We start from the raw sequence: 10,203 nt of genomic DNA on the forward strand, positions 1-10,203 counted from the left end.
ATGAACAAAAACCAATTCAGTGCCATCACCCAAGGGAATATTCTAGATTTAAATCATTTTAAGAAAATAATCTTCCCAAATACAACTCGTTCTTCTAATTTCATCACGTAATTTTATTATTATCATCACTCAATCTTGTTTATTTGAGACAAAAACATTCAAACGAACCAAATATGAATTAAATCACTCGTTCTAACAGACTCGTTGTTTTATCAATCGGTTTGTTTTCATTTTTTTGCCAAATAAACAAGTTTTCGTTAAGAAGGAAAAATTATCGATAACATTTGAAGCACTCGATTATTTTTTGTGGTTTCGACAAATAGTGATGCCTTATTCTAGCCAATCATTCGGGATTATATCGATAACACTGTTTCCTCATCGTTAATACCTGAAATACCTCGTTAACATTAAAATGTCAAAATTTTGTTTTGAATTTGTTATTATTGAATACTCAAAGTGCTTCAATTTATTGAAAAAACAACACAAATCAATTCAGTAAATTGTTGAAAAAATTAATCTTCGCAAATACAACTCGTGCTTCAAATTTTATCACATATTTTTTTTATTTTCATCACTCGATCTTTTTGAACCGAATTTAGATTAAATCACTCGTCCTAACAGACTCGTTATTTTATGAATCGGTTTGTTTACATGGTTTGGCCAAATAAACAAGTTTTCGAGGATAACTTCAGGAAACTTAAAAATTTAGTTTCTTAGTTTCTTTTAGATTTTTCGAAACTATCAGTGGTCCACCAAAAAAATTCTGGAGGAAGAAGTCGAGCACTGTTCCCATAAGATATATCACTCAGTAGATTGCAATCAAAATTCGAATATCATGTGATGTAAACTCTCAAATTGAACAACTATGCCATATTTCAGTTAAATATATTACTTTGCAGATACTATGGTAAAAAATCAAAAAAGAATTTGTAAAACTTTTTCTTCTTAAAATCTCCCACATTCAGTTGTAACTCTAATTAAGAGACATCCTTTATCTCTTAAAGGATGTTTCGGGAAGGACATATAACTATAAGCCCTTTTCGAAATATTCACTTATGTCAGCGAAATGTTTAAAGTACATCAAGCGAATTATACCTATCAGAAACCGCTAAGACTTCGTCTATAATAGACATATAGGCGTATAAAGGGCAGTTCTTTCAAAGACAGAAATATTTCAAAAATCTCGAATATAATCGAAGTGATTTTTCATCCAAAATCTACCATACAACCGAGTGAACAAATAAAATAATGAAACAATTCCTGAAATCAATATTTCCATAAAAATTAAAAACAGAAACTCTCCTGCAGAGCTCCATCGAAATTTCATTTGCATAAATTGGAATACAAAAAATCGGTGTCAAGAGATAATTTTTGTTTCTGGAGAAGATATAATAGTGTTTAATTTTTTGTCTGCCAGAAGATTTTCACGAATTTATGCATGACGTAAAATACATAGTTGATATTAATTTTTTCTTATCTAGTAGTCCATATAGAAAAGTACATACAGTTATTGAGAATTGAGAGTTCACAATATTATCTGGTGAAATATGGAGGTTTGGGAGATCTTTATATCAATATATCATATACAATATAAAATGAACTGGATCCTATGTTGATCCTTTCAATTTATTTGGATATTTAACGTTTTTTTTTCAATGATATAGCTAATTTTATTACTACCTTTCATGAAAGTTTCGAGATAGATGTATCAACGAGAAAAGTTCGGAAACACGAAAAAAAAATTTGAAAGAAAAAACCAATTTTCAGCACAAAATTGTGATCAGTTTTCCATAAATTTCTAATAGGCAATCGCGGTGAATTTTCCTGTATAATGCAATGTATATTTGCATTGAATTATTTAATGTTCTACCAAAACATTTTCTTAGTATAACAAATGATAAGGCTTTCGTTAAAAATTTTTATCTTGACTACTGCAAATGGCTATAATCCATAATCGAATTGAATGTACTTTGAATTTTTTTCTGTGTATTACATATTATGTATACTATGAAATGAATAAAACTAATCTTTTTATCAATCTATGGTCAAAGTATAAGGTATGTCTTTTACCTGAATGGCTGTTGCTTGTAAATGATCTACTTGAAATTTCTTGGTGTTGTTTCATAGTATGGATGATTAGCATTGTATGTACTATAATTATGAATTTTGAAATATGTTTTTTCTGTGAAATGCTCATCAAAAAGATATCAATATAATTGTTAGTAAGTTTATACTAGACCAATCCATTGGCGTTCCATAAAGATTTTCTTAAAAATTTACTCATTAGTGAACCAATATATTTATGACTATTGACAGTATGGTCATCACATTGATCTTCTCATTATTTGACAAGTCAATGGTGGGGTCAGGAATGTATAATGGCCCACTTGTTTGAGTAAATGCATATCCTTTACATCCCAAATCATACCTGCAAATCTGAAGAAATTAACTTCTTTCCTACTGGCCCTTTCAATTTATTACTAGTACTAGCCTTTTGACAATCCCATACAGTGGCGTAGCTGGACCCTGGGCGAATAATAAATGGGAAATACTCTGTTCAAATTCGTATTCATGTAACTTTTTCATGAAATTTTACATAAACCTTCAAACGTTATTTTACCATCAAATAGTATTCTATTTAATAGATCTACATCTATAATTTCATAAGTGATAATCATATAAATATATAATTATTTGATATTTTCAATATAATGTATAAAAAACAATTTTCCTGGGAAAACAAAAAGCATTCAAAAATTATGAATAATAATCAATGTTTTGAAGTATTATTTTCGGCAAAAAATTCGTTAAAACAAACCCTTGAAAAGCGATCCATAAGTAAAATGATTTAGTTTTATCAAAAACGTTAGGGTCTTGTGTATAGGTACGCCACTGATCGTAAGCTTTCGAATATTTCAGTTTAAAGCTGAAACCTCTTTCGACAATCAATAGGGGTTCTTTAATTTCTCATTATGTCGTACCATTAAACTCTCTATTACCTACAATACTAAATGAATCAGGGATGACTAAAATAGTATGACTTATTGTCAGAAGTACTACCTTCCAAAATAAGCTTAGGGCGTTTCCGAAAATTCCAACTTTCCAAGTCCTTTAAATATCGTCTTAAATAAGGTCTGCATCCAAAATTTACTCAGTTTAGTGGTGACTTTTGTACGATTCATACCTAATTTCAAAATGTCAGGAAAAGAACCATCCGGGGAACCATCTGGGGTACCGTCTGCTGAAAGGTGAGAATTTTTTGAAATGACAAATAATTAAATTTAACTTTGATCAAATAACCTATAGTCTTTTGATTCAATTAGAATGTTCTGCTTATTTGTACTTAATTATGCTAAATATATAGTGTTAATTGTAGAAGTGATAATAATTATGGCTGATTTTCAAAGATCTGCTGGTAGGTGAGAATCTTTTGAAATGATAAACAATTAAATGTAAATTTTATCAAATGACCTACATTCTTTTGATTCAATTATAATGTTTTGCTTATTTATACATAATTATGAAAAACATATAGTATTAATTTTGAAAGTGATAATAATTATGGCTGATTTCCAAAGATCTTTAGACCTATATCAAACATAAGAATAATGAAACTGTCACGTAAACTGTACTCTCGAAATGTCCAGATTTTGTCTAAAATAATTTCATGTTTTTTCAAATAGAATTTTTCAGATTCAGCTATCATTATTACTCTTTCAAGTTTCATTGCAATTGACGCATGAATGAATGTGTTTTTGAAAGCTCATTGACTTTGAAGAGTGTTTCCTCATTATGCTGTCGATACTAGATACTATTGAATTTTTCATGATTTTGTAAACCCCATCACGAAATTCAGATGTATTCAAGTGAAATTAGTTTGATTTTACTCACAAACTTGACTTGTTTTGAAAATCAAACTTTTTATGTTGGAATGTTTAACTTGACTTGATTTGTTTGAAGTTGAATATTATATTGCGCATCGTGTTTGAACCTGTACCCTGCCACTCCCCAAATGAGTTATTGTTCATAATTAGAAGAGGGCGCAATTAATCAACAAGAAAAAGAAATATACAGATTTTTTTTTTATGTTGCGGTAGGCGATTCCAAAACAATGAAAATTGGAAAGTGAAAATTCTTCATTTGAGGAATGCCAGAGAACAGGTTCAGACACGTTGAGCAATGTGCTATTCAAACTTTAAACAATTTGAAAAAGTTTGATTTCAAGCCAAACCTAAAGATACATAAATCAAGTCAAGTCAAACTGTTTTTACATTTAAAATTTGATTTTCAAACTAGTTTGACTTGAATACATCTCTGATATTTTCAGTTTGTGATAGAAATGCTCATTTTGAATGAGGCAATTACCACAAGTAGCAACCGTTGGTCAGTATTGTCATTAATCTTAGAATTTTTTACAGACCACATCTTGCAGATCACACCTATGCAATCTCGCATTTGTGTGATGATTGTGCCAGGCGGCGGGATCAGGTGATGGGAAGAGTAAGGCCATTGCCTTCTACGTCTAGAAGGCCTTCTACGTTTAGAAGGCCTAAACGAATGTAAGATTATTTTTGAATTTTTTCATAGATCTAAGTTATAGCAGTGAATTCAAATTTTGTTTCAAAAATCGTTGGTTATAATTAGGATTCGGATGAATATGTATTTAAAAGGTGCCAAAATATTAGGCCAGTTGAAAAGTCCCCGGTCTGATGCACAGATGGCGGTGCTAGTATTAAATCCATATGATTTTCAGTTAGCACCAAACTACAAACGGTACTTGTCAAAATTTGACAGCAGTCCGACCACTAATTGGTGAGACATTGCACGGGCGTAGCCAGGTTTCAGTTTCGGGGGGGGGGGGGGGGGGGGAAACAAGGGCGTATATAAAACCGTTATTATAGCTCAAACGATTGTTGAAAATTGTCGTATTTTTGTGTCTCTTCAAAAATCCACTAATTGAGGTAGTTTTGATTTCTTCGATTTTATATGTTTTTGGGATGCTGAATCTGAGTCTGAGGTTTGCACGAAAATTTCGTGACAGACCATTGAAAAAATTGCAAGAAAAACTTAAAAAAAATCAGTTTTTTGCATATATTTTGCATTAATTTTTCGAAAAAGACCTTTCCATATACAAACAAAGTAAACAAATTTCCTATAAATTTCTCTCATCAAGGTTTTTCGTCCGATCAACCGTTCTTGCACAAACGATAGTTGAAAATTTTATTTGTCTCTACAGAAACCCACTTTTTCCACTCCAAAACTTTGATTTATCATTCATGACTTGTCTTCTACCCAATTATTCCTTCTTCTAATACAATCCAGATGGGTTGAAACTATAAAGCTTCACTTTAGAAAAAAGGATTCAATGTTTTATCATCGAATTTTGGTGGCAAACCTCAGATTCGAATTCTGTATCCCAGGAACAAAAAATTAAATCGAAGGAATCAAAACTACCCCAACAACTAGGTTTTAGCAGAGATAGATGCAATATCCAATATCCAATTATCAACTATCGTTTGAGCCAGGTTTATCAGACAAAATACTTGATAGAAGAAAACGCCGAAAGATTTTTTTTTTGTACCTATTTTTTTTTTGTTTCGTCACGAAATTTTGGAAGTTAACTGCAGATTCGGATTCAGCACCCAAAAAAATAAATACGATCGAAGAAATCCAAACTACCTCATAACTTTCCCTTGAGGGACACATGTAAGATATTGCGTTGTGGCTTCTTTCGTTATTTGAAAAAAAAAATGGAAAATGAGAATTTGGGTGCGGATAAAATATTGCTTGTTGAAGGAAAAAAATACACTTGAAGCAAAATCATGGCTTGATGAAGAGTTTGCATCAGAAAAACCAACCTTTATTGATCTGTAGGCTTAGTTTAAACGTGTTGAAATGAGCACCGAAGATGGCGAATACAGTGGATGCCCAAAAGACGCTGTCACCGATGAAAAAGGTTTACAAAATAATTTTGAATGATCGTAAAGTGAAGTCTATCGAGATAGCAGACATTGTGAAGATATCATCTGAACGTGTACATCATATCATTCACGAATATTTGAACATGAGAAAGCTGTGTGCAAAATGGGTGCCACGCGAGCTCACAATCGATCAAAAGCAACAACGTGTTAATGAATCTGATCAGTGTTTGAAGCTGTTTAAGTGTAATTAACTTGAATTTTTGCGTCGATATGTGACAATGGATGAAACACGACTCTATCATTTCACTCCGGATTCAAATCGACAGTCAGCTGAGTGGACTGCACATGATAAACCTAATCCAAACCGAGGAAAAGCACAACAGTTAGCTGGCAAGGCTATGGCATCAGTATTCTGCGATGCGCAAGGTATAATATTCATTGATTACCTCCATAAAGGCCAGTCCATCAACAGCGATTATTATATAGCGTTATTGGATCGTTTAAAGGATGAAATCGTTAAAAAAAGGCACCATTTGAAGAAAAAAAGGTGCTGGTTCATCAAGACAATTCACCGTGTCACAAATTAAAGAGAACAATGGCAAAATTTCATGAATTGGGCTTCGAATTGCTTATGCGTCCACCGTATTCATCAGATCTGGCCCCCAGCGACTTTTTCCTGTTCTCAGACCTCAAAAGAAAGCTCGCTGCAAAGAAATTTAGCGCCAATGAAGAAGTAATCGCCGAAACTGAGGCCTATTTTGAAGCGAAAGACAAATCGTACTACAAAATGGTATCGAAAAGTTGGAAGATCGCTATAATCGCTATATCGTCCTCAAAGGCAACTATGTTGAATAATCGAATTTTGCCAAAGAGATGTATTTTACTATGATAGACTAGGGACTTTTCATTTGGCCTGTTATGCATGCAAATATGTTATTATATTGAAATAAAACATTTTTCAAAGGTTATATTTGCTTATATACAATAAATTTATTGATTTTCACTATTACAATATGACATGATGTAATTATGTAATTAATTGTCAAAGATAAACTCACGCCTATTTTCACCTCAAATATTTTTGAATTCTTAGAAATATTGTTTCAATTCATGACACAATAGGATAAAAAGATTAATCCAATATGTCAGTAAGATTAAAATTTTAGGGATCAACAGCAGTTTTCTTATTTCTTCAGATTTTTAATTTAATTTGTTGAAAGAAATTGATATCCGGTATTTTATATGACGCATTGTAATTGTAAATTACTATTACTATTTAATTTTTTTCTGGGAATTTTGCAGATAAAAACGAAAATGATTCAAATATGCACTTCATCTGAAAATATGTCTTGAACACGTATTAGAATATGCAGTAACATATTTATGTTAATTAATCGCTTCAAAATGATGTTAAACTAAGAAATCGGTGGATTCAATATTGTGAGGAACACTTTTGTATATGACATTCGATTGTGTACTTTTGTGAGTGACTTCATTGGGGACCACTGAGTAGGCTTCTGTACTCATCAAATATAACTGATTGATTTAATAATATTCTAAATATTTTTATAACGAACATAGCCAATTTCCGGATATTCTCCTATTTGAGAATAATATCCCATTGCTAAAAGTGGGCAGTTTTTCACTGCCTTTTTCGTGTTTATTTTGATATCTTTTTCCATATCTATTTCTGGGCTAATATCTAACAGATGTGTGGCATGATTAAAATCTCCTTTTCTGACGCTAGTTTCAGAAAGATTATTTTCGCTTTTACCTCATTAATACAATTATACAATCAACCAAACATGCAGTGAAATTACAAAATCTGTTTTTCACACTGTTATAGGCAGTGTTCTTTTCTACCGTCATTTTGACATTTCAGAGGGAAAAATTCGATTCAATTATATCAAATATAGGCTTTGTGGCGTGTGCATTTCAACCACGGCCATTTCAGCTCAGAAATATATACGGAAAAGACGTAGTCGTAGGCTTTAAAAGAACGAATGCATAATTTTGATCAATTGCGAAACATCAGAGTATAACTGAAATTTAACTAGTTATTATTTTCTTATAGACTCCACGTGCATATCATCATAGATGAAGATATTCATGATGAGCACGAACGCCGGGAACGCCGGAAACGCAGGAAGCCTGGCACCTGAACATGAAAAGAAGAAAAGAAAAATATTTTAAAGAGGGGACCACTGAAGCTATTCAGCAAAGCTGAAAATAGAATTTTCGATTTGCAAGCAAAAAACTTCTGACTGATTAGATATTCTGATTTTCAGAACAGAACTGGCATCATATTATTTCATCGAGAAAGGATGCTTATATTCGGATATATCAGCCTTTAACAAGTTCCCCACAAAAATAAAAGCGATAAATAATGAAAGATTGTTTAAAAGTCAGGTCAAACAATTACTGCTGATCCTGGAGCCATATTGCTTATCGGAGTATTCTGAATGTAAATTGGATGAAAATAGATAATGTTTAGAAATATTACTGTTTTGTTATTTGTGTTGATTTTCTTGTATGACGAATTTCATTTTCATAATCATGTATTGTTATTTATGAAATATAGGGATTACTAACTAACTTTAGTACTTTCTTGAAAAGTAAATTAATTTCACAATATCCTTTGGAATTATGAATAATTAAAAAATTATTATCAAAAATGATCAATATAGAACTACATTGTAGTAAAAATAATAAATTCGATGTCTGTAAGTTGCAGAGATAATCAACATTGCAATTAATGGAATTTAGTAATGGGTTCAAAAGTGAGCCTAAAAAGAGCCTAATATTATGGTCTAATCAGATTTTCCATAAGATATCGATTAGCTTGGTGGTTCTGCTAGCTCAACGTTAAGCTAGCAGAACCCTCAATTTTCAACTCAAAATCACCTTGTCAAATTTACCAAAACGTCCTGCATTGTTTAAAAGCATGACGCTCTATTTATAAATCTATAGTAAAAAAACAACGTAGTTCTTAAAGGTGCAAAAAGTTTTGTTTTATTAATTGACAATGCGACCCTACGATTTGGCGCCCCGGCAAAATGTCCGTCCCTGATCGGCCTTCCAGTGCGTGGTGCATCTTTGACATCGAAATTTCCGGAAAGGAATCGACGAAACCAAAATTGCATTTGATTGGCTGGTACAGTATCAGGTCCAAAAACACAATTTACATTTTCAGTCACCTGGCTGGTATTTTTGTCTTTATCTGAGAAAACTTTAAAATATAGCGTATAGTCACGAAACTATCACAAAACTGTCAGAATGTTTTTGTGGTGCGAAATCTCATCTTTCTGAAACCATATAGTGAAACCCGAGATACAGATAACTAAAGCCATCTATTGAAAAAATATTGAAAAAATAGAAAGAGCACTCCACCTTCGGTGTCGGGCTCTTTTTCCAAAAATGAAAATAACCGAATGCAGTTTTCCAAAGAAAACACGCTGTAATGCGAAATTATCCGGTCATTTTGATGCACGAGTGTAATTCGGGGGAATATTTCCCGAATAAACTGTTACATTAGATACATGTCAAACTGATTTAGAATAGAATTGTGTATCGGTAGTTCAAGTATCGATACAAAATATCGAATATCGCAACGGAAAGTATCGATACAGTAAAATATCGATACGTATCGGCCAACACTAGTTGAGATCACTTCCATAGTTCATCGAGCGTTTACGGCTTCAAGCAGTCTGGACGGTCTCCACTGCTTGAAGCAGTCCGTACTTCGTGTACGGCCGCACTTAGTATTGTCATAAATCTTAAAATTTTTCACTGTCCGCATTCAGATCCACATTAGCATGAAAAGAGAATCAATTATGCGATTGTGCAAGAAGGCGTGAACAAGGGATTGTAACGCCAAAGGCCGAAAATTAATTGAAGGTAAGATTATTTTTATATTTTTTTATACATCCGATTTATAGCAATGAGTTTAAATATTATTTCAATGATCGATGGTGACAATTTAGAAATTACAAAATCTGGTTTTTCATCTGTTATAGAAAATGTCCTTTTCTACGGTCCATTTGACATTTCAGAGGAAAAAATTCGATTTAATTATATTAAAAATAGGCTTAGTGGCGTACGTATTTCAACCACGGCCTGTTCAGCTCAGAAATTTACAGGGTGTCCCGTAAAGACCACGTCAAACCGGGGGAGATTGTAGATCAAAGAATAACCCACCTGCTATGACAAAATTCCCATCATAAAAGTCTTACCGTTTTCGAGATATTTTTTTTTTTTGAAAATAATGAATTTTTGCTCCTTT

At 32.3% G+C, this 10,203-nt stretch overlaps 1 long non-coding RNA gene across 1 annotated transcript; it reads left to right on the forward strand.

The window, feature by feature from the left end:
• The first annotated feature begins 3,656 nt into the window (after positions 1-3,656).
• LOC123682771 lies at positions 3,657-8,420 on the forward strand. Its single transcript, XR_006747870.1, has 2 exons — positions 3,657-4,559; positions 7,996-8,420. It is a non-coding gene; the product is annotated as an uncharacterized LOC123682771 (long non-coding RNA).
• The last annotated feature ends 1,783 nt before the right edge of the window (positions 8,421-10,203 follow it).

The sequence above is a fragment of the Harmonia axyridis genome, chromosome 6, assembly GCF_914767665.1.
Source record: "Harmonia axyridis chromosome 6, icHarAxyr1.1, whole genome shotgun sequence".
In the NCBI taxonomy this organism is placed as follows: domain Eukaryota; kingdom Metazoa; phylum Arthropoda; class Insecta; order Coleoptera; family Coccinellidae; genus Harmonia; species Harmonia axyridis.